The following is a 24286-nucleotide window of genomic DNA, read 5'->3' as shown; positions in this document are numbered from 1 at the left end:
TTGTTCTTGAGTAGATGTAGATATAATAAATATGAATTAGATGTAGAAGATATATACAGTTAGTCATTTTATTTTAATATGATTGATTTTTTATTGATTTATAAAATTTAAATAGTAAAAGATAAACAGTTAATGAATTTAAAAAGAAAACAAAAAGTTTCTTCCATGGCAAGAAATCGAACCCCGGTCCTCCACGTGCAACGTGAAAAAGTAAATAGACATAAAGATAGCCACGGTTTTTAACGTCAATTCAAAGGAGAATATGTGCGATGAACGTTAGAGAGAAAAAAGAGGCTAGAAAGAAGTATGACAGGTCTAAAAGAGAGAAAGATAAGGATATATACAAGGTGGCAGAGGGAAGCAAAGCGTGCTGTAGCTACTGCTAAGGGAATATCATTTACATAGCTGTATAAGGAGTTGAAAACACCCAAGGCGATAAAAAGGTTATACAGCATTGCTAAAGCAAGGAAAAAGTCATCACAGCACTTGACTCACGTGCGCCAGATTATAAGTGCGGATGGAAAAGTATTAGGAATCGATGTACAAATAAAGCAAAGATGGTATAATTAGTTTAGTAAGTTGCTAAATAAAGAACACCAGAGGAGAGAGAGAGGATGCGGGATCCGAAATGAGAATGTAATACCGGGAATAGCGAGAGATGAAGTTGTCAAGGTGTTAAATAGGACGAAGAATGGTAAGGCAGTAGAACCTGATGGAGGTTTGAAAGGCTCTAGAAGAGAAAGGGGTTGATATTTCGTGGCAAATGATTTGTAGGATATACCAGGAAGAAAGGATGCCTACTGCATGGAGAGAGAGTGTGATGGTATCATTGTATAAAGATAAAAGGGACATTAAGAACTGTAAGAACTATAGAGGGATATCTTGAGATGGCGTACGACACAGTTTCTCCATAGACAAGAGCTATGGAGATCTATGAGCGAAAAATGGGTTCCTGAGAAGTACCTTAGTCTCGTGAAGGCTATGTATGAGGAAGCGTACAACAAAGTAGATTTTGCTGTCGGGTTGACCGAAATTTTTTCAGTGACGGTTGGATTGCATCAAGGCTCTTCACTGAGTCCTTTCCTGTTTAATCTTGTTATGGATGTACTGACAAAGAAAGTAAGGAAGGGGCTCCTTGACCAATGCTCTTTGCTGATGATATCGTGTTAGTAGAGGAGAACAAAGAAGTGTTGAAGAATAAGTTGAAGTGTTGGAGAAGGACTATTGAAAAGTATATGTGTTTGGGAGGAAGAGGAATGATTGGGGACGTAAAAATGCTTGAAAAAAAGCTAGGACGAGTAGAAGAATTTAAATACCTTGCCTCTAACATAACAAAAAATGGGACATTAGATCGAGAAACTACTCACAGGATACAGGCTGGTTGGTTTAACTGAAAGCGAATGAACTGGATACTTTGTGATCGAAAAGCTGAAAGAAAAGATATACAAAAGTGTGGTGAGACCTGCGTTGGTGTACAGCGGTAAAGTGTGGCCTGTAAAGAAAATCCACGAAAAGAAGATGGAGGTAGCTACAATGGAAATGTTGGATGGCGGATGTTGAATGCTGTTGACGGTGGATGTTGGTTAACACTAGAAGGGGCAGGATAAGAAACAGCTTAATTAGGAAACGAGCCGAAGTGTTTATATATATTTAGGGATTCTACAGTATTTACTGCCTTCCCTCGCTCAACCGTTTCCATATCTCTCTCTGTTGTTCCATTCTTCATCGTTTAGTCCTCTCTTACTCATGGTGTCGTCTACTTCGTTCCTCCAGGATTTTCGGGGTCGTCCTCTTTTCCTCCTTCCTATGGGGCTCCATTCGGTTATTCTCTTTATCTATCTGCTGTCGCTAGTTCTTCTTACATGTCCATACCACTTTAGTCTTTTTTGTTCTATATATGTTAGTATATCTGTTTCTATTGATGTTCTTTGCTATATTTCGTCATTACTTCTCCTATCCATTCTTGTTACTCTGCAGCATCTTCGCAGGCATTCCATCTCTCTTGCTCATCTTACTGCTGTTTTTCTTGTTTATGATCCAATTTTCAGCCCCATATGTCATAATACTTCGCACTAATGTTTTATAAATCTGCGTTTTTGTCTTCATATTTAGGTGTCTATCCCACCATACTGAGTTAAGTTGTCGGATTGCTGTTCTTGTTTGTCCTAATCTTTGTGTAATTTCTTCCTCTGTTGTTGCCTTTTTCGTGATTATAAACCCCAGGTATTTGAAGTTATCCTTTCCTTTGATTGTTACGTTGTCATCAATCTGTAGATCTTCTATGTCTTCTTCACTTGTAGATAGGTACTCTGTTTTCGCGAGGTTAATATCTAGACCAGCCTTGGTATATTCTTCTTGAAGTTTCTTCATCATGTAGCTGAGGTCGTCTTGGTCTTGTGCAATCACTACTTATCGTCTGCAAAGCGTAACGTATATAGGTATTCGTTCCGTACCGGTACTCTCATGCCTTCGCATTTTCTTTTCCATGTAGTCAAGGGTTTCTCTAAGTATATTTTGAATATAGTTGGAGATGTGGAACAACCCTGCAGGAGCTCTTTTGTTGTGGTGAAGTCTCCTATGATTCTTGTTCCCATTTTAATGGACACTTTATTTTCTTTATACAGAGCTTTTGTAGCTTCTATGAGTTCAGTCTGTATTTCTAATTTGTACATTGGCTCCCATAGTTCTGACCTTGGTACAGAGTCATACGCCTTTCTGAGGTCCACAAATGCCAAGTGTATATCTCTATTTTTTGCTTTTTTCTTTTCCAACAGTTGTTCCAGTGTGTATATGTGGTCTATGCATGATCTTCCTGCCGTGAAGCCTGCCTGATCCTCCCCGATTTTGCCTTTTATCGCTTGCTCTATCTTTTCTCGCAGTATCTTCCCATATAATCTTCCTATTGATGATATTACGCTTATTCCTCTGTAGTTTTCGCATCGTTTTCTATCTCCTCTCTTAAATATAGATGTCATATATGCCGCCGTCCATTCCTTTGGGAGCTGTTCTCCATTTATGGCTTTCTGAAATATCCATTGTATCATCCGGTGTAATTTTTTTGATCCGTATTTTATAAGCTCAGGTGAGATGCCTCCAAGTCCCGCTGCTTTCTTATTTTTGATTGCTTTGATTGTCGAAGTGTCTACAGTCTTAAAAAAGATTTAAGGACAAAGACTGCAATGGTTTGATCATGTCAGACGTAGAGATGAAAACTATGTGGAACGAAGATAGAGCAGTTAGAAGTTAACGGAAGAAGAGGTAGAGGAAAACTGAGAGGAAGACGGAAGGACTGTGTGGTATTAGAATTGAGAGAGAAAAGTTTAGGTAAAGAATACCCGATGGACAGAAACTAGTGGTGACAAAGAGTAACGAACAGCAACCTCTAAAAAGGGAAAAGCTGAGGAAGAAGAAAAAGAAGAGGAATAATTCAAAGGAGAATATGTAACTGTTTGTGGACGGTCCTTCACGTGCAACCTTAAAAAGTAAATAGTCCTGAAGATAGCCACGGTTTTAGTACCTGTTTCTATAGGAAAATAAAATTGTTGCTCTTCTCGAGTTGTCTGCAGTGATGTTTGTTAAACGTAATTTTATTTTTACTATATATTCTATTAAATTACCTACAGATCTAAAGGTGGACACTAGAATTTACAATTAAAAAAATAAGGTCCACGGGATTTTTATACATTTATTTTAAACAAACATCTACCATATATATTTGAATTTTATTGAACTGTATTTGAACAGAATCTAACGATGTACATAAAGAACTCCTATTATATACATACTTCGTAGATTTTAGTATTTTCAACTCCAAGATTCCTTATTTGCCATTTGCGCATTATGTATTAGAGTTTATTGGATAAAAATATTTCCAGTATATATATTTTTCGTGAGAAACGTCTTGGAGTGGGTTGAATTTTCAAGCTCCTCGTTTATATCCCTTTTACTAATATTCACTATTTCCCTTTTCGTGAAACGTTCACACATCTTTCACAATATTTACGAGTGGGGTCGAATCCAATAAAAATTGTCAAAAGTCACTTCTGCTCTCTGTGAGCATCATTCAGCTCGGAAAAATTCTTAGCACAATCATTTTCATACAGGGCCGAACGCACGAATACAGAAAGAAGTAAGACATTACGATTTATGAAAAAATAGATGTGAAAAGATTACAATATAAGATTTTCTAATAAATTTACATAATATAGGAAACCAAATTCTAAAAAAAATTAAATCAAAATTATTCCAAAAAATACACCGTCTGTAATATATTTTGACCGTCTCACTACCAAACTTAGTAGATATGTAATTTCAACTTCATTGAATCAATAAAATCTGTACCATAAACACGTAATTTTAAAAACCAAAAAAAATTTATTGGATGCAATATTTTGCTTAAGATTTTTCCGATCCAGACAATCTTTCAAAATGTATTTCAGAAAAATAAATAAAAATAAAAAACGTCCAAAAACTTACATTAAGATACTGTTTGATAAATTTTGAGTTAACACAACATCTTTTTTGAGCTCTTAGGTTTTTAATTGAAATAAAATAGAGATAAAATCATTTTGATGAAAATGTTTACTGCTATTATAAGTGCATTATTAAAAGATATTGTTTTTCCAACAACACTAATCCATTTTTTGCGTGATTCTTTTGACTTAGGAAATGTGAATTACATAATAATTGATTATTATTAAAAATTAAACGAACTTTTAGAAATAACTGATTTTTTTTTAAATATTATTCATAGAACATTTATGATTTATGAAATGATCCATTTTCATATACACTCTTTTCCATAAACGCAATACTTCTTTACTATTTTCAAATTCAATTACATACAATACTCGATAAAATAAGTATTTATATAGTCTAACATTCTACTGAAAGATCACTGCGTTCATAACACAGTTAATCAAATTTACATTTTTATATACATTTAAGAATAGGAGATCCCATTTAAGAATAGGAGAACCCAGTTACAACATACAGCTCCAAGAAGATATAAAATCAAAATTCAAAAGGAATATCCAAGGTAAGTGGCAGAAACAAAGACACAATGCTTAGAGAAATATATCCTAATGTTGACAGCTATGTATCCCTAGCATCCCCGAACAGAAAAGAGAAGATAGTAATACGAAGATTGAGGATAAGACACACACATTTGACACACGGTCATCTTATGTCCTCTACAGCATATACAATATTCCTATTACCGTCAAGCACATTCTCACATAATGTCAACACTACCAGGATACTCGCATTACCAACATTATATCCCACAATTTAAAAGAACTTCTGAACTGTTCAAGCCGACTCAAGAGTCTAAACGACTTCTTAAATACTACACATAGTGTTTAACAAAATATAACCTAATTTTGTTCTTCTTTACTATTGTAACCTCTATCATAACTGTTTAGGTACTATTGTAAACCTTTGCTCCCGTGTCAATGACCAAAGATGTCTAGGCACGTTAATTCGAAATAAAAAAAAAACAGGAAAATACATTTATAACACGTTGCCGGTCAAAAAGTTTTATTTCGCTCATTAATTTTTTGAATAAAATACGTTGCTTATGACATATATGCATGAATATAATTTCAAATAAAAGGTTTTATTTTTAATATAATGATATAAGGTTGCCTAAGAAACAATGGTCGCAAATAATGGTTGCCTAAGAGACAATGGTCGCAAATAATGGTTGCCAGCTGTTAAAACGCGAGGCATTATATTTTTTCTACTTTCTTCTACTGAGGACGTAGTATAACGTAGTAGTACTGAATCCGACTTCAATTCCATAAAGGACGTTAGATAGGTTAAGTGCAGTTTTTTAAGTAAAAAAATTGGCAAACTTCTATATGGTCCCTTTTCTGTTAATCAAGGTTTTTAAAAAATTCAATTTATTAAAAAATTAAGATCAAAATCATTATGCAAAATCTATTAAACTTGTTTTAATTAAATTTGGTTAAACTGAATAAGGATAGACTTGTTTCCCCCTCCTTTTGTATTGATTCCTTTTGTATTGATTCCTATTTTGCAGCAAGGGCAATTAATTAAAACATTTTTAGCCAGCCGTATGTTACATAAAATTCGATTGTCATTATTTTATTTCATTACTATTTTTCTTCAAAATGAATTGTATTAATGTTATAAGCAAGGAAAGTAGAAAAAAATCGATAATTTTAGCTATTGTTAAATATGTTAGTATTTTTATTTGTATTCCCGACCTATCTGAGAGGAAGTATAAGTCACTTATTAACCTTTCGGTGGTAGTGCCGGGTCTGTGAAACCCGAACCTACCGAACTGCACAGAACTCCGTTAGCAACAGAGCTGTGAACAAAACCATCCAGTTATGTTTCTATCTTCTCCGGCAGTACAACTTAGGTGTTCGAACAGGGTACTACAATCTTTTGTTTTTTGTAAAGTGGATAAGTCGGATTCAGGAGACATAGCGCTACCAAATCAGTTTTTGGTGAGTATAACTTTTATTTGTTTATTTTACATTACAACTTGATTAAATAGTATGCTATATACTTGAATAATTTTTTTACATTGTATTTTATAACTTATGACAATAATTATTTGCAGATAATGAATTTCGAGGCCCAGCAAGTGAGACTTCTTCGTCTACTGGAAGAAGTACCATCTGACAGTGAAATAGAGATTGATTCAGAAGATGATTGTTTGGAGACCGCAACTTCAGCTATTGCGAAATCCAATCTAAGTCATCAAATACCGACCAGGATGCTTCTTCTTCCAATTCTGATGATGAAAGTTATGAACCGAAAAACACACGAATACCTCGTTTTACCGCTAAAGATGGGACAGTGTGGTGGAAACACAGTTTGGCTTCGACAAGAGAAAAAACCCGTGAGAAGGTATAAAAAAAGCAGCTGCCAATGCACTGAGTGATGAACTCAAATTAGATGTGTTGCTTGAGTTTCAGGAAAATCCACATATATCGAGTAGCCAGGCATCCACTACATTCAATGCTAGCCATACATTGATAGTAAACATTCTTCTTCTTCTTCTTTTGGCATCATAACCCTGGACGGGTCTTTGCCTGTCTGGCTATGTCCTTCCATTCAGATCTCTCTTGTGCCCTTCTTCTCCATTGTCTTATGTTCATTGTTTTCAGGTCGTCTTCCACGTCATCCAACCATCTCGTTCTGGGCCTTCCTTTTTTTCGCCTTCCTATGAGCTTCCATTGTAATATTTTCTTTGTTGTTTTTGCATCGTTTTGTCTCTGCACATGTCCCAGCCATGACAATCTTTGACTTTTCACAAATCTTACAATGTAATAACCTTCATTTAACTCATTAACCTCGTCGTTTCTCCTGATTCTCCATGTGCCATCTTCCTCTTGTACCGGGCCATATACTTTCCTCAGTATTTTTCTCTCGAATGTCCTGAGTTGGGCTTCATCTTTTTTCGTCATTACCCAAGTTTCACATCCATAGGTTACTACGGGTCTAATCAGTGTTCTGTAGATAGTCATTTTGGTTCTTTTATCTAATAATTTCGATGTCATCAATCTTTTATTAGCATAGTATGTACGATTCCCGCTGGAAATACGTGCATTAATTTCGCTACTTACGGAGTTCTTCTGATTGATTTCTGTGCCGAGATATGTAAAGGTATCCACTCGTTCGATAGTATAGTTGTCTATTGTGATATTATTTTCATTGTCAGTTATTCTTTTTACTGTCATATACTTCGTTTTTGGTTCGTTTATTTTGAGACCTCTTTTCTTGCTTCAGGATCAATTTGTTTGAACACTTCCATTAGTCGTGGCTTATTCCTACTAATGATGGCTACATCGTCTGCATATGCAGTAATTTGTACTGATTTGGTGTTTATATTTTTTTTCTGATGACTGCCTCAAGAACTAGGTTGAATAGCATGGTTGTTAGGGCATCTCCCTGTCTTACTCCCATGTTGATGTTAAACAGGGGAGTCAGTTCTCCATCTACTCTGACTGCGGCTTTTGAACCCTGCAACGTCATTTGTCCTGCAAGGTCTTCCAGCATTCTGTCTCTTTTCACACTATCAAAAGCTTGTTTAGTAAACATATTAAAAGAAAATAAATTGCATCCCTATAAGATGATACCTACTCAGGAGCTCATGGAAGACGATTTTGATAGGAGAACTTTTTTTTGTAAGCAAATGATGGACATGTTGGATAACAATATTATCCAATTAGAAGACGTTATGTTTTCTGATGAGTGTACTTTTTCACTTAACAGTCATGCTAATCGGCAAAATTGCCGCTACTGGGCCACGGAAAATTCTCACTGGATGAGAGAAGAACACACTCAATACCCTCAAAAGGTTAATGTTTGGGCAGGGATTGTAGGAAACAATATCATTGGTTTTTCATTGAGGGCAACTTGAATGTGCAAACCCTCAAGTTCCAGCAAATAAGATATGCTTTCAGCAGGATGGAGCACCACCACATTACCAACTTAATGTCCGGCAATACCTCGATACAATATTTCCCAACCGGTGGATAGGGAGGCGAGGATCGATTGAATGGCCAGCGCGATCACCTGATCTTACATTATTATATTTCTTTTTATGGAGATACGTGAAGAGCCATGTGTACAAAACCTTTTGATTTAAATGACTTAAAAGAACGAATAACGCTTGCGATTAGGTCGATCACGCCTGTTATGTTAAATAATGTTAGAAGACAGTTTTATTTGAGATTAGGATGTTGCCAAGACGTTCGCGGTGAACATTTTGAACATTTACTTCATTAACATTCATAGTTCTTTTTCGTGCTCTACATTTTATTACGTTTTGCATTACATTTTAGTTTTTGATTGTATTGTAGCGAATTTCGGTAACCACATGATTTTAATTTATTTTATCTTAATTAATCTTAATAAACTTGAAAGCGACAACATTTTTGAATGGAGAATGAAAAGACCTTTTGTCTGTCTGTTATTTTATGCATTTCCGTTAATCTAACCATTTTTCAGAATTGAATTGGACGAACTTTTTACTTAAATTAAAATACTGACAACTTAAATAAAACAATTTACTAATGCGTGTTAAAATAACGTTGCCACGGAAATTCTTTAAAGTTTTTTAATGGTTACCATCTAAAAACTACATTGCTATGGATTTTGTTCACTTTCTCATTATCAAGACCTAAACGGGAAATAAGTTTTGAGTATATTTTAGCAAATTTCGGTAACCACATGATTTTAGTTTATTTTATCTTAATTAAACATTTTTGAATGGGGAATGAAAAGACCTTTCAAACGATATATCACAAGCCTATACTTCCTATTTTAAAAATTGGGGGTTGTACCTGTCATTTTAAGGGGGTTGAAGGTAGGGGTTGCATTTTCACGTTAAAGAATGTCAAGTTATAATTTAAATTTGACGTGTTTCGGGATTTTTTATAAATATGTACAGTAACCTAAATAATGAATTTATTCCATTTGGCTTTTACACACTGTACGTTAATTTATGTATGCACAATTAGGAAAAATAGACGTGGCATTCCTTTGAAGTTTAAGAATATAAAGTCTAGACCTCTCCTATCAAGCATGTTTGGTTTTTAAAAAGATATTACCCTTGTGTCTTATACTCCAAAACAAAATAAAAGTGTTTTGTTAGTCTCTAGTCTATATCATGACGACATAATTGATAAAATCAATATAAACCAGAAATTGGCTCGCTTTATAATAAGACAAAAGGTGGACTTGATATATTGGACTAATTTTGTTCATTGTACAATGTGTCACGTGTCATCTGGCCCATGGTAATATTTTATTCAACTGTCAACATAGCAGGTGTAAATGCACAAATTGTATACAATTGTAACAACCCTGATACCAACATGAAACGTCGACACTTTTTAAAAACTATTGCTCTGTCATTATTAGACGAGCACTTAAAAAGAAGACCATTAGCTCAAAATGTACGACCGCAAGTAAAATATAGACGTCAAGAAGTTGCAAATACTAGAATTTGAGAAAATTTGCCAGATTTGCCTTCTGTAATAAACGTTTTTTTCTTGTTTTAAAATATAGAGTTGTAAAGAAATTTAAAATTATACAAAAATATATATTTATATTCTATTTATATATCGGGTCTGGTGAACCCGGCGCTATTAAATTTATATTCAAAAGAGGCGCTACCACCGCAGGTTCAATACTGAAGTTATCACCTAACTATTTCTTCAAAAATCCGAATGCCTCCTCTCACATCCACTTCAAAACAGATCCGCCCTGGTGATCCCATATAAATATAATTTTTCCATGCATGTGAGTACTAAGAGTTTTCCTAGAAATTTTAAAAGAAAACTATAAATTAGAATCCAAAAAAGTACCTAACCCTTAGAGCAACGACGAAGAATCAATACACGTGATAAGAAAGAAAACGAAATACGAAGTGCATACAAGTCATGACCTACATTGATTTGTAAAAAAGAACAAAAACGCAAGAATGAATATTCTACTGAGATATTTATGATCGTAAGCTGATTCCATCTCTGTGGGAATTTTCAATACAAGAACGAGACACACTTTTCTTCAGTAAACAAGCGAGCATCCAGTAGAGACTATTTAGGTTGTAGCAAAACAGTGGCGTTGCATTGGCTAATGAATTTAATAAAACTTAAAAATGTAATTTTGGTGTATCAAATTTTATGACTGTCGCATCAAAAATTGCAATACAATATAATCGCAGACACGACTATATCCTATACGTGACCATAGTCGCAAATACGACTATGTGCATAACTTTCCGGCATCTTTAAAAAATTGTTCAATGTCTATAATAAAGGGAAGACAAGACAATATGAATCCCTGTCGTAATCCGCGTTGTATTTATCCGATTATTCTGGGATAAGTCGAAGGATGTCTGGAGCGCAGTCTGTTTATTTCGATATAAAGCTATTATGGTGGATTGGTAGTTGATGGGTTAGCCTCGATTTTTTGATATTCTCTAAGAAGAGAATGACATCTTCGCAGTTTCGGCGGTACACTGTGACTCAGAATGGAAAGCCAATAGTTCGGTATGAGTCTAATTGTAGCTGAGATCATTTGCATTGTCTGGTTTAATTGGGCGTGTGTTTGCTATTGAGCCCAACCCGGGAAGCATATTCAGCCGCGGAGTATAAAAGTCCGAGAACGGATGATCTGAGTACGGAGGCTGAGGATCCCCATGTGGTGCCACATAGCTTTTGTACTATATTATTTCGCGTTTTCAGTTTTGCTGTCGTTCTTTATGGGTGTTCTTTAAAACTCAATGTTCTGTCCAGAGCCACTCCAAGATATTTTGATGTTGAGTTATGAGTGAGCAGTCTGTTTTCAAAGTGGACGAAGAGTTTTTTGATGGCTTGGGCATTATTCAAATACAGCGTAGGCAAATTTCTGCGAAGTTGTCCCAGGTAGATTCGCGATATATGAATTAACCAGTAACGGTGCCAAAGCAGATACATGTGGCAATCCATTGCTGAGCTTAATTTGGACATTTTTAAAGTTGCCCGTTGTGACACGGGATGGGTCGGATTAGTTTGCAGATTAGTCATTGTCTTCAGACAGTATCGTATGCAGCGGATAGGTCAATGAAGGCAACAGATGTTTTTTGCTTTCTTTAAAAACCTGCTTCAATATGTGTTATTAGGGATAGGATCTGATCTGTGTAGTTGCGGTTAGGTCTGAACGCTGCTTGCTCAATACGCATCAATTCAAATATGTTTCTACCAATTCTATTGTAGATTAAGCGTTCCCAATTTGCCTTTCTTGGCTTTAATATGGCTATAATGGAGGCCGTTTTTAGTGAATAGGGGATTTCTCCTGATTTTAACATATCTATATAGAAATCAGCCAGCCATTTCCTAGTATATTTGTCACAGTAGAGTAAAAATTCTGGATGGATTTTATTAGAGCCGGGTGCCTTTTCAGACCTAATTTTTGATATTGCTGAAATAATTTCTTCTGGAGTAAACTCTTTAGAGTATTCAGATATAGGCGTGCATGCAGACTTTAGTATTTTTAGTTCTTGTTTAACTTTGGTGGTGTGGTCACGATCTCTAGGTATTCTTGAGGTTGCTATAATGTGGAAGGCTACTCTGTTATGAGCGGTTATTAACTGTCTATTAACTCACGGTTGTTTCTTGTACGGGAGGAGCTGTCTTTAGCGGATGTTACGCACGTGTCTTGCAGTAATAACACTAAGATCGAAGAGATAGAGCACATTTGCGTCTGTTGTCTATACGATTCAGAAGTCAAGAGGATTCGCGGTATATTTCGGAATCACTATGAGAGTGAAAGCTATGAAAACGTCCGTTCGTAAGGGATGCACATAGATGAGAGAGAGTCTGTTGCTACCGGGAGTCAACAGTCGAGAGAGAGACCGAAAAGACACTTATACTAGGTATGAGCGGCAAGATTAAAGTGATAAAAAACATCTCGTAGCCACACAGGTCAACAGATAAAAGAGAGTTTTTTCTTCATTTTCTAAGGTATGTCTGTATTTCTTGAGGGTGGGATTAGAGTAGGAGTAGAAATTATTACTAAAAATTGAATTCAAGGTAATGGTTTTTAATATTGAGGTTGAGAAATATTAATTAATACAGCCAAAAATATAACATGCTTTTTCGTTTCCCATGTGAAAAATTGGACACGCTTTTATGTATTATTTTGACAGTTTTTGAAGCATGTTTATATATTATTTTCGCAGTTTTTTCCTTAGTTGTAAATTTTTCCACAATCCCCTTATTATATTTATTTTATTTTACCAAATCTGTTTTGTGCTATGTAGCACGTATCTAGTTTTTTTTTCAGCTGGTACCAGTTTTTTCTTTAATTTTATTTGTCTCTTGTCTATCCTATTCAACCTTATTACTTTGTTTTTAATTGGGAGTTTAAAAAGTCTAATATTGTTGAAATACTTTTTTTACTGCGTATATAAAATAAACTTTTAGCTATTTATTGGTGCAATATTTCTTTCTCTTTTATTTACTTACTAACCAACGGAGTATTTATTGAACGAAACAAAACATACGAATGGAGGCAGCAAAAAATTTAATACCTTTCAGAGATTTTCCGGGTTTCAAAAAGGAAATGCTTGATAAAAACTGTTGAGTATTGATCAGATTGTCTGATTAAAGCAATAATCCCTTAATGCTATTAGTACGAAAAGATAGATGACGCTTTTAGTACATAATTTATTTTAAATCTGTTCCGGAGCTTACACTGCGTTTGGGCTGGCCGCAAAAAACTCGTGGACGGAATTTAACAATACTCAATTTGGGAAACTTTTAAAGAGGATTTAAGTACTGTATTTTAAATAACTTTTATAATAAATAAATGATTAATTCGTATTTTAATTGCTTTTAGGGTAAAGAAAATATTACTGGAATTTACTAGATTAGATTTGATTAAAAAAACATATACAGGGTATAGGAAATACCGAAAACTAGACGAGATAGAAAAAAATAATAGTTAAGATTGCCAATCAAATAATCAATAGCTTCTCACATTTGCGAGATACGGGGCTTTTATTGAAAATGTCGAAAATGACAGGGTTATAGATCTTCTTTATCAAGAAAAATTTTAAAAAACTTTTTTGGTGATTTTTGATAGATTTATTATGGAAGGGTTTAGTGGCGTACCCAAATTTTTCTTAGGTGCCCTACTAAGAAAAAATAATAACTTGTTTTTTATCTATATCAAAAGATAATTATTCAAGGGTGGGATTTGTAAAAAAAAATGTAGAACGCTCCACGATTTTACGTGCCATTCTTGTGCAAAAGACATGTTAATATTTTCTGGATTGTTTCAAATTTAGTACATCAATTTTAGTAAATATATATATCGATATTTTTTGGAACGTACGTCATTTTATAGCATATATTTGTATATTTCAAATGAATATACAAAAAAATATTTTGGTAAAATGATTTCATTGTAGCTGGATTACCAAATTTATTGCAAAGCTTCTTATTATTTTCAGTAAACAATTGTACATTTCAACTATTCAATATATAATTACGCATTGTTCCCATTCGGGCGACGGTTGTTAAGCCAGTCCTTTCACAAACGGGATCCTCCTTTACCATAATCCGATCTCAATCCGATTATTATCTTTTGGCACGTCAACGATCCCAAATCCGCAATTCTGCCAGGTAAATAGGTATGTAATACGCCCGTAGACGAAATTACGGATTCCCTTATGGGATTTGTAGATATCGCAGTTCTAATGGACCGATTTAGAAGTCACCATACACGAGTAATACATTTTTATCAAAGCACTTTCTCGTGGAATCTTAGTTTTATTAAATAGCTCGTTATCAGTGAACCAAATATATAAAATAAATAATTTATTTTCCGGTTTCGTGAAACGAAATTTGAATTTTTGTTACGTTAAAACAGTATAACTTTTTTGTATAATATTCTTTTTTTTTTTTTGAATAAGTAATTATTTCAGATGTTGATCATTTTCAAAATGTGTTCATTATATTAAAGTAAAATATTAGATTGTAAGAAGAGAAATTTGTATTCTTCTTTGTCCACTTTTAACATAGACTTTTCTTCGCAAAGCCAACACAAGTAATTTTCTAAATATGGCCGTACGTACATACATTTCAAATGCATCAGGTTTTGTAACGACCACAGTGCTGAAATGGAAATCGAGTGATAGGGAATTCCTTGAATAGACAATACTATGTTGTCTCTCCGTTGAAGTCCAAAAAACATTATTTTATATATGCGTATATATAATATGTATGAAGAGCGTTTTTTCGAAACTTACTTAATCCAAAAAATCATAAATTGATATTTTAACTGCATCTTATAACCACGACTCGCTTTTAACAATATGATTACCGATGTTCTACAAAATATGGCCAAATTCTAGTCAAAATTAATGCATGCTTTTAAGTTGTAATGTTGTACTTAACTTGAGGTATATTCCAACCATATCATGAGATTCCAAGCGTAGATAGGTCGTAGCCAACCATATGAAATGTCTTGAATACCGGAATAATCTGTTTCAACCATAAAAAACCAAATCCACTCCAAACCAAATGAATTACTTATTTAAGAAACCCTATAAGTAATAATTTTACCAAAATATGAAATGAAATATGAAATGTAAATACACATTTTTGTAAAAAAACGCTTCCAGTCAGTGCATTCGTAAAAAATCTACAGCGGTATGATTAGTGCGATGTATTAGAGAAACCCCATAATTCCATGACTTAAAGTATTTCTCCTATGCAGCGCGCATGTCGTTATAATTTGGCACAATAATGCCAATAATTTTCAGTCAAGTTCAATATTGTGTTGTGAATGCACATGAGTAAAATCTTAAAATATTTTAAAATGCTTGAAACCGACAGTGATCATACCGATAATAATTTACCTAATCAGAAAAAAAAGGAATAAACAACACTACGAAGATAGAAATGAAATAATAAAACGAGCTAGAGCCAAAAGAAAAGAATAAATCAATTGGAAGGGGAAGAATGTTCCTGCAGTTCCTTCTCCATCATCCAAAGATTGCCAGTAAGTTGAAAATTTGTTTTTTCCTAATAAAAAGTTTTCATTGAAAGCAATTTTTCGTTAACTGATTAATCTAAATTTGTTAATATATACTTACTTAATAATAAAAAGTGCTTTTCATTGATCAGTAGCGATAAAAAAATGCAGATTTTCCAACGATTTAACGGACTTGACTACAAAAATGGGAAAGAATGTTACTTACAAAGCCTAATTTCCGCAACTGATGCTAAACAAAGACGTAGAAGAAAAGAACTTGGTGAGTCTTCAAATCCTAATAGAAGTAGTAGCTATGTTTAGTCCATATCAACACGTAATCAGAAAAATTACAGTTTGTAAATAAGCCTTCTGTTTTCTTCACGGAGTAACAACTGACCAAGTAAGGCGGCTTTTAATGCTTCTAAGTGCAGGAAAATAATAGAAATTAAAGCAATTTCTATTTGGTCTTCTTCACGACTGTCGCTAAGTAGTTCTTCAAAATGATTCGTCCACCTGTTTAGTATCTGTTCTTTGACACTAATTATGGAACCATCTCTGTCTTTACATGCTGTTATTCTGGGTTTGAATTCTTTTCTGCAGCTGTTTATCTTCTGGTAGAATTTTAGCGAGTCTTTTCTATTGTGGTGGTTAACAATCTCGTTTAGAGCGTTTTTGAATGGCTCTTTTTTTTCCTTCTAAACGTCCTTTTTTCTTCTAAGATTTTCATAGTCTTCCAGGTTTGATCTCGTTCTGCGCTGCTAAAGTCTTATGTGCTTCATTTTTCTGTTAGTTAATGGATCTACATTCTTCGTCAAACCAGTATTCGTTTATTTTAGCCGGGTTAGGTTTTAAAAAGCCTTTAGCCACTGTACGGATAACTTGCTTGCATTTGGCCCAGTTCTCTTCTATACTTAAATTTTCGTCAATTCTTGTCAGCTCTTCGTTTAAAATTTTCCTGTAGTTATCCCTAGCGTCTTCAGATTTTAGCACATCAGTATTATATTTCGTAGATTTTTTGCTCTGGTCCTTCTTAGCGTTTGATATATGAGCCCTAAGTTTTGTTCTTACAGGGTCGTGGTCAGAGTCTCTATTTATTCCTATTATAGCTTATTTTTAATCTTGTTTTAAAAAAATATATGTCCGTGCCGACATAAAGTACACTATTACGTAGTTGGTAACTAAGCAATAAAAACACAATAATAAACTAGTATGACATAAAATAAATTTAGGTAACTTAAAAGGCCTACAGGGAAAGTATGAGCATTTGCTCTGGATTTAACTGCGTTATTTCTAAAAGAGAAAAATCAAAACTTACACTACTACAAAAAGAACTAAAAATCTTATAAACTTACAAACGTTGTTCAAACGAAGGACTGAACTCGAAAATGAGAATGTTTTTAGAATTTATATCGATAAAATGGGTGGTGTCTTCTTGTCTCAATAAAAATGGAGTGGCTATTCCAACACTTACAAATATTTTTAAGAAATTGAAATTGAATTTGACGACAAATTAAGCATGTTGCATTATTTATAACATATTTAGAGTTATGGTAGCCGCGCACATTCCGATCTTATAATCTATTATGTAGGTCATTGTCGTATAAACATTTTGTTTAACTAATAAACATCATGTATATAAAAACTGTAATAAACATATTATTTTTAATGATAAAGGGACTTGTTTCAAAGCTATTCCTGTTCCCGTTATAAGAAAAACGTGTGCATTTCTTATACTAGTAATTTTTTACGAAAAAACCCTGTTCTGCGATATATTTAAACTATAATTATAATTTAAATTATTATTTTTGAAACTGAATTGTGTAAAAGTTTGTAAATAAACATTTAATTATATTTAATCATTATTTATATGATTCCAGAACATATTGTCTGTTTTTTATTTTATTTAATTTAGTTTTTTATTAAGTAAAGTTTTATTTTATTTAATTAATAGGAAGTTTTGCTGGTTTATTCACCTTGGAATTATTAATAACGCGGATTTATTAATTTGTACATCACTATCACTATAATTATCCTGTTGTATTTATTATTTTCTCTAATTATATTCCATCCAAACACATCAATACAACAAAAATTCATTTCAATTGGATTCCGGTCAAGCTAATATGCATCTTGTTGCAAAGTTGCATTAATAACCATTATTGGATTCTAGTTCTATGCATACACATAAATATACAGCACGTATCTGCATATGGAAATCAACCACTTCAAGCGGATTGATGCTTCGTGTTTCCTATGATTGCGAAATGAGATATTATTAAACAAACCGTAAACTAACAATTGAAGTGGCTGGCTCTAATTCGCATTTACACCATTCCCCGCTCGGTTTCTCACCGCAAACTTGATCTCCTGTTATTTCTAATTACTCTTGCTGTGACCTAAAGAACTTTGGTCTTGTGCACAAGACGAGGCATGGTAGACGAGACAGAATTGGAGATTATACAATCTCGCACAAAAAACGGACAATACTATAATTTACACAGGGTCGTCCTAAAGTAATTGTACAAAAAGAAACAGTAAATTTTACACTTTAAAATATTACGATTTAAGCCAATTTTTTGTTATTATTATCCAGATTTAGTTATATGGCTCACACTTCCTCTAAAGGGAAAATTCACTCATCCCAGATACCTATGGTATCAAAAGGATTGAGCTCTGGTGTGACTCTCTCCATGTTATTGAGCCTTAGGTTACTTGGTATGTTGGAGTATCTCCCAAAAATTTTCGTACACATTTAAACGTCGCGAGGAGTACAGCTTTCTGCATGGCCTTATAGTGATGTTCATTAAGACCCAGCTGTTTTATGTTATCTAGGAGGTTTTGGGAATAACACCAGTAGTAGATAGAATAATAGGTAGTGTCTGGGTACTTTCCATTCTCCATTGTCTTCTTATTTGTATTTCTAGATCTCTGTACTTGGCGATCTTTTCGTTGTATTTAACACGTAAATTATTGGTGTTGGGTATCGTCACATCAATAAGTGTTGTTTGCCTAGTAATTTTATTAACTATTACTTTTATTAGCTAGTATGAGATCCGGTCTATTATGCGCCACTGATTGGTCTGTAAGCACAGTGCGGTCCCAGTATAGCTTGTAGTTATCATTTTCAAGCATTCTATTAGGGACGTATTGATAATAGGGAAGATTGTCGGTTTGGAGAAGTCCCAGTTTGTCAGCTAGTTCTTGGTGGATAATCTTTCCTACTAAGTCATGGCGTTCTTTATAATCAGTACCGACAAATGTCTGGCAGCCACCGGTAAGATGTTGGATGGTTTCTTGGGCTTGATATCCATATATTAGGAAACCCTCGGTCTCGGGAAACATCTTTCTTTATGTCAACCAATAGTTCGACGCTGTATTGTCGACATATTCTTGGCTGATGAATCAGGTGGTTTATGCGCATTTCTTGTTCCCCCAGTTTAAGCAGCGTTGTATTATCTACTGCGCAAATTGCTCGATGTAAAGTAGATGTCTCAGCCTGTACCTGAAAATAAGTTCTTAAATTAGCAATTTGTTTATCCAATTGCTCACTCAATTGGTAATGTTGTTCTCTCTACTGCACTGCGTGGATCATGTTTTTGCCCCTTTTAGTAGTCTTACTCTTCGCTAATTATCCAGATTTAGCCGTATGGCTCACACTCAATATAAGGGGAACATTCGCTCATCCCAGATACCTACGATATCAAAAGGATTGAGCTCTGGTGGGACTCTTTCCATGTTATCAAGTTCTAGGTGACTTGGTACGTCGATGTATCTCCAAAAAATTTTCACACGCATCTGGACGTCGAAAGTAGCACAGCTTTCTACATTTCTGCATTCGCTAATAATAATTATTATTATTATTATATGACAATTAATGCCAGAGGAGTGACCTATTACGCCCAAAAAGCAAAAAAAAAATATCCTTATGAAACTAATACCAATTATAAAGTTTAGTTAAGTTAAACAATTAAGTACATCATACAAACATTGTAAAAAAGTAAATAAATGATGCGGTCCGAAAATAACACAATACTATAAATAAAATAAAGCGCTATTAAGTTTATTTTTAAAGATCTTAACACTAGTTGCCGATATGGTGTCTTGATCCAAATTGTTCCAAATATATTTCATTTGACAAGAAGTTCACCCTGGACCTTGCAGTAGTTTGTTCCCTCTTCAATTTGTAACGATGGCCTTTTACTCTTTCGTTTTAATTTAAAGTGAATATGGTGTTTAGATAGATTTGAAAACCATGAACATCAGGCAGTGGCGAAGGAAAGTATCCGACAGGGCAGAATGGAAGAACATTGTTAAGCAGGCCAAGACTCACAAAGGGTTGTAGCGCCATTAGAAGAAGAAGAAGAAGAAGATGGTGTTTAGATTCTCAAAATTATGTTTTAAAAATACTTCTTCTTAGAGTGCCGTCTTTCTACGGAGGTTGGCAATCATAATGACTATTTTTATTTTTGAGCTTGTTGCTCTAAACAACTCAATCGATCTGGATTGATACCAATCACGTAGATTCTTCAATCATGAGTTCTGCCTTCGGCAAACAGATCTTCTTCCTTGAATCTTTCAATGTATGATGAGTCTCAAAATTTCATATTTTGGTCCCCTCATCACGTGGCCAGTTATTCCAGTTTTCTGGTATGTATAGTGGTTCTGTTCTGTTTCTTTACCAACCCTCTTTAGTACTTCTTTATTTGTAATTCTATCAGTCCATGATATTTTTAATACTCTGTTTGAAAATACGGAAGGACATAATTAAATAAGCCATGAATAGTCTATCTTCATAGTTAGGTCTTACACGGCCGTATGCCAGTCTTGTGGCTTTACGCTGAATATTTTCAAGTAGGATTTTATCACTACTAAGATCTGAATTCCAAACTGGCCCAAACGTATATTGAGTAAAGTTTACTAACAGAGGTTAGAGATATACATGTAAAACATTTACGGGTCAGTAACAGAACAGTTTCGAGTTTGCACGTTTACATACCGATCATGTGATCAGACCAGTTTAAATACCTATTAGTTATCACTCCGAGATCGTTGTGGGAGGTTACCGAGTTTAGAGATGTCCATTAATAAAGTATAGCTAGCAGTGGCGGGTTATTTTTGCCGATATGTAAAACAACGCATTTTTCAAGGTTAAGCGGAAGTAACCATTCTGAGGACCATTTGAAGATTTCATCAAGATCGTGTTGAAGAACATGTTGGTTAATAGTGGGATTTACATATAATTTCGTATCATCAGCGTAAATGGAATCCTTACTGGATACAATTAGCGAAAGATCACTAGTGTAGACACAAAAAAGTAGCGGTCCAAGTACTGATTCATGTGGGACTCCACTCTTGACTCGCTTATTTAGTGAGTGGTCTTCCCTAACCCTAATGTATCTGCCGGATAGAAAATCTTGAATCCAAATGTTGCACTTTCCGCGGATACCATAGTGATCCAATTTAGCTAGTAATCGACGTTTTGGAACACGGTCGAAAGCTTTGGAGAAGTGGAGAAGTAACTCGTACGTTTTTATCGTACGAGATAAAACCCAAATAATATTTCGTTCTTTTTACGTCGCCGAAGTTATTGTAAACCATTTTAAAGTTTGTTTATCATGCCAAATTCTTTGATATTTTTCTTTGATCGATACCGCTAAATATTCTGCGTTTCCAATAAACATTTATTTGAAACGAAAATTTTATAAAGGCGTGTCTAGTTTTATTGAAGTCCGAATTTATTTTCACATTCGTAATCTTTCCGTTTTCCTTTTTTTGTAATGGAAATATAGTATAAAGTGACAGTAGCAATTAAATGTGTAGTATTGAGCAGTCCATAGTTACAGTTTAAGTGAGGTTGAAAGATTTGGTCAAAGATCTGGACTTCTAGGGCTAAATTTATTTTATTCTTATCATGATCTTTTTTATTTTTTTGCGTCTTTTGTAGGTTCAGAGACGCCTCTAACGCCTCTTAAAAATGTAAATAGTTCTTACCATTCAACTTACAAGGTAACTCTTACGTCCCCAAAAAATCATAACCAATGATCCCACACCGAGTTCGGTTCTGCATCGATAATTATAATGTTGTATTCAATATGGGCTCCGAATATTTTTAACATTAACAAAGTTTAATGTACAAGTAAGTTATAAGTTTCGTAAGTTATAAATTGTGAATCTTAGTGATATATTGAAATAAACTGTAAGTGTACAAACTCCTTACATAATATCCAGTTAAATTAGTATTAAAGTCAGCAAATTGCAATTATTTGTTATTGTTGTCAATAAACAAATCCAGTTTTACCAGCAAAAAACCGCTTTTAGTAAAGACCGATATACCTGTTTTAGCAGTTGTACAGAGTCGGACTTACTTTTCATAAACGTTTATCGAAATGAATTCAAACATGGAATCACACAACAGTTCTACAATAAAAGACCATCAAAATCGAATAAACATGTCACAGTCATACTCCTCGGCAGCGTCGAGAGTGCAATTTCCATTAAAGTCCCAAGCAATTATCTTTAGTGCCTTAGAAAACACCAAACTTCAAGACTACCTTCTCCCACTTGGAAATATAATTCAACCGAAAAATATAATCTTCTCTTCTAGATTATCTAATAATCGCATATGTATGTATTTATCCAATAAACAAATAGTGGACGATTTTATGAATAATCACGGTCAAATAGAAATACAAGGTGAAATTGTCAGAGCAAGAAGGTTAGTTACACCAGCGGAACGACTTGTACTCTCCGGCGTATGTCCTTCAATACCGCACGACTTGCTAATCAGTGAGTTACAAAAAATCGGCATAGTTCCTGTCTCTCCCATGACCTTCCTTAAAATAAGTGCTTCTATGCCTGAGTACAATCACATCCTTAGTTTCCGAAGACAAATCTATATCAGTCCTCACAATCTAATACTACCAGAGTCATTTACTCTTGTTTTTGACAACACGACATATAGAATATTCATTTCTCAAGACAGTTTAGTTTGCTTTAGATGCAAGAAGCCAGGAGACATCGCTTTACAGTGCTCCGAACCACTAGCTCAAATAAACCCCAACCAAAACAACGAAGCATCGGTATCCAGCGCAACAAATATATCCTTGCAAGCATCCAATGACACGAACCCTTCTCAGTGTGAACAAATGTCTATTTCCAATATCCCGGAGATACCGAACAAAGTAGACTCATCAAATAAGGACAGTCACATAATTAATCAACCAAAAAGAAACTTTGATGAAATTATTTCACCTGAAGCAGATCCATCTTCAAAAAAACGTAACATTTTTCCACCACCTAAAGTCCAAGCAAAATCTAAAAAAGCTAAAATTAGTTCAGCAAGCACTTCTGAATGCTCATTTTCTCTCTTACTAGACCCTGCTAAAAACTTCATAGAAAATCACCCTCTATCTTTCTCCTATAGTAGATCCTATAACCACAATTAAAGAATATACCACAGACCTATCAGCTTTGTCCCATATGCTCAGTCAAGTTTATCCTCATTTAAAAGAAAGATCCATAAAACGTAAATTCAGGTCCATAATGAAAAAAATCCATAATTATATTAACAGTGAGGCATCGGAAGCTGAAAGTGACACATCTCAGTTAGGCCAACATTAATTAAAAACATCCCTTGTTGTCTAGTCCTTTCTGACTCTCTCAGCGCAGTCAAAGCTATGCAAAATGTATACCCTAAACACCCCATTGAGAAAATTTTCAGCGCCAAATTAATGAAAGCTCAAGAAAATTTCAGAAGAGTCCACTTCCTATGAATACCATCTCATATAGGCATAGAAGGGAATGAAGAAGCAGATACTAGTGCGCGTAACGCTATCACCAGTGACACATCAGAAACACAGTGTCGGAGTATCGCAGGCGATCTAAAAGTTTATTGCAAAAATAAGGTGTTAAGTGCGTGGAATCGGGAGTGGAATGACTCTAGTTCGAAACTCATGGAAGTCCACAGCCAGAAGTAGAAGATGCCAAACTATTATTCCACATCTACGACTTGGACACTGTAGGTATACTCATGCCTGTCTCTTCACAAATAATGAACCTCCAAAATGCGAAACATGCAATACAGTAGACAGTATAAAGCACTTCTTGATAGACTGTCCTAAATATGTAAATCAAAGACAGTCTTAAAATTTGCCAAATAACCTAAAAGCACTCCTCAACAAAAGTTTAGTTCCGAACAATTTATTAGGTTACTTACAATGTATAAATATGTTACACAAAATTTAACTTAATTAATTGTTACAAATGTTTTATTGTTCACAAATTGTAATTAATTGTGAGAATGATTGATTATTACAAATGTTAAATTTAATATTATTACAAATGTTACAGGAATGTCGCTAATAACCTTTGGGTGGATGCGACTTTATTTCTTTAAATAAATAAAAAAAAAAATGATCCCACACCATAGGTTAATTTGAAATTCATGTTGAAAATGCTTTTCTCTCTTAACATAAGGATTTTCAGTGTTTCAGAAATGAAGGTTCCTGAAATTAAAAACACCACGGCGTGCAAATGTAGCTTCGTCCGTGGATAATATTGTATCGACGAAGGAGTAGTCAAGATTTTGCCTCTATTGGATATCATTTGCAAATCTGTATCTCAAAGGTAAATCTGCTAGTAATATATTTTGTACAGGTATAAAATGCTTATGGTGAGGGTAAAAGTACTTGCGGTGTGGGATTTTTAAAACTGAAGTTTTGTTGCTAAAAATAAACATCGTGTACTTGTTTGAGGATCATCGTCAACTAAAACCATGACT

General features: G+C 34.3%; 1 protein-coding gene and 1 non-coding gene across 2 annotated transcripts in view; both read right to left on the bottom strand.

Annotated features, from left to right (window-relative positions):
- Nucleotides 1-24286, bottom strand: part of LOC140437924 (carbonic anhydrase-related protein 10-like) — a 907307-nt gene that overhangs the window by 94587 nt on the left and 788434 nt on the right. The window lies entirely within an intron of this gene.
- LOC140432958 (U6 spliceosomal RNA) lies at nt 13734-13836 on the bottom strand. The gene has a single exon (XR_011949862.1). It is a non-coding gene; the product is annotated as a U6 spliceosomal RNA (small nuclear RNA).

The sequence above is a fragment of the Diabrotica undecimpunctata genome, chromosome 1, assembly GCF_040954645.1.
Source record: "Diabrotica undecimpunctata isolate CICGRU chromosome 1, icDiaUnde3, whole genome shotgun sequence".
NCBI lineage: Eukaryota > Metazoa > Arthropoda > Insecta > Coleoptera > Chrysomelidae > Diabrotica > Diabrotica undecimpunctata.
Note: the sequence above shows the minus strand (reverse complement) of the source record. Positions and strands in the feature narration are given on the sequence as shown.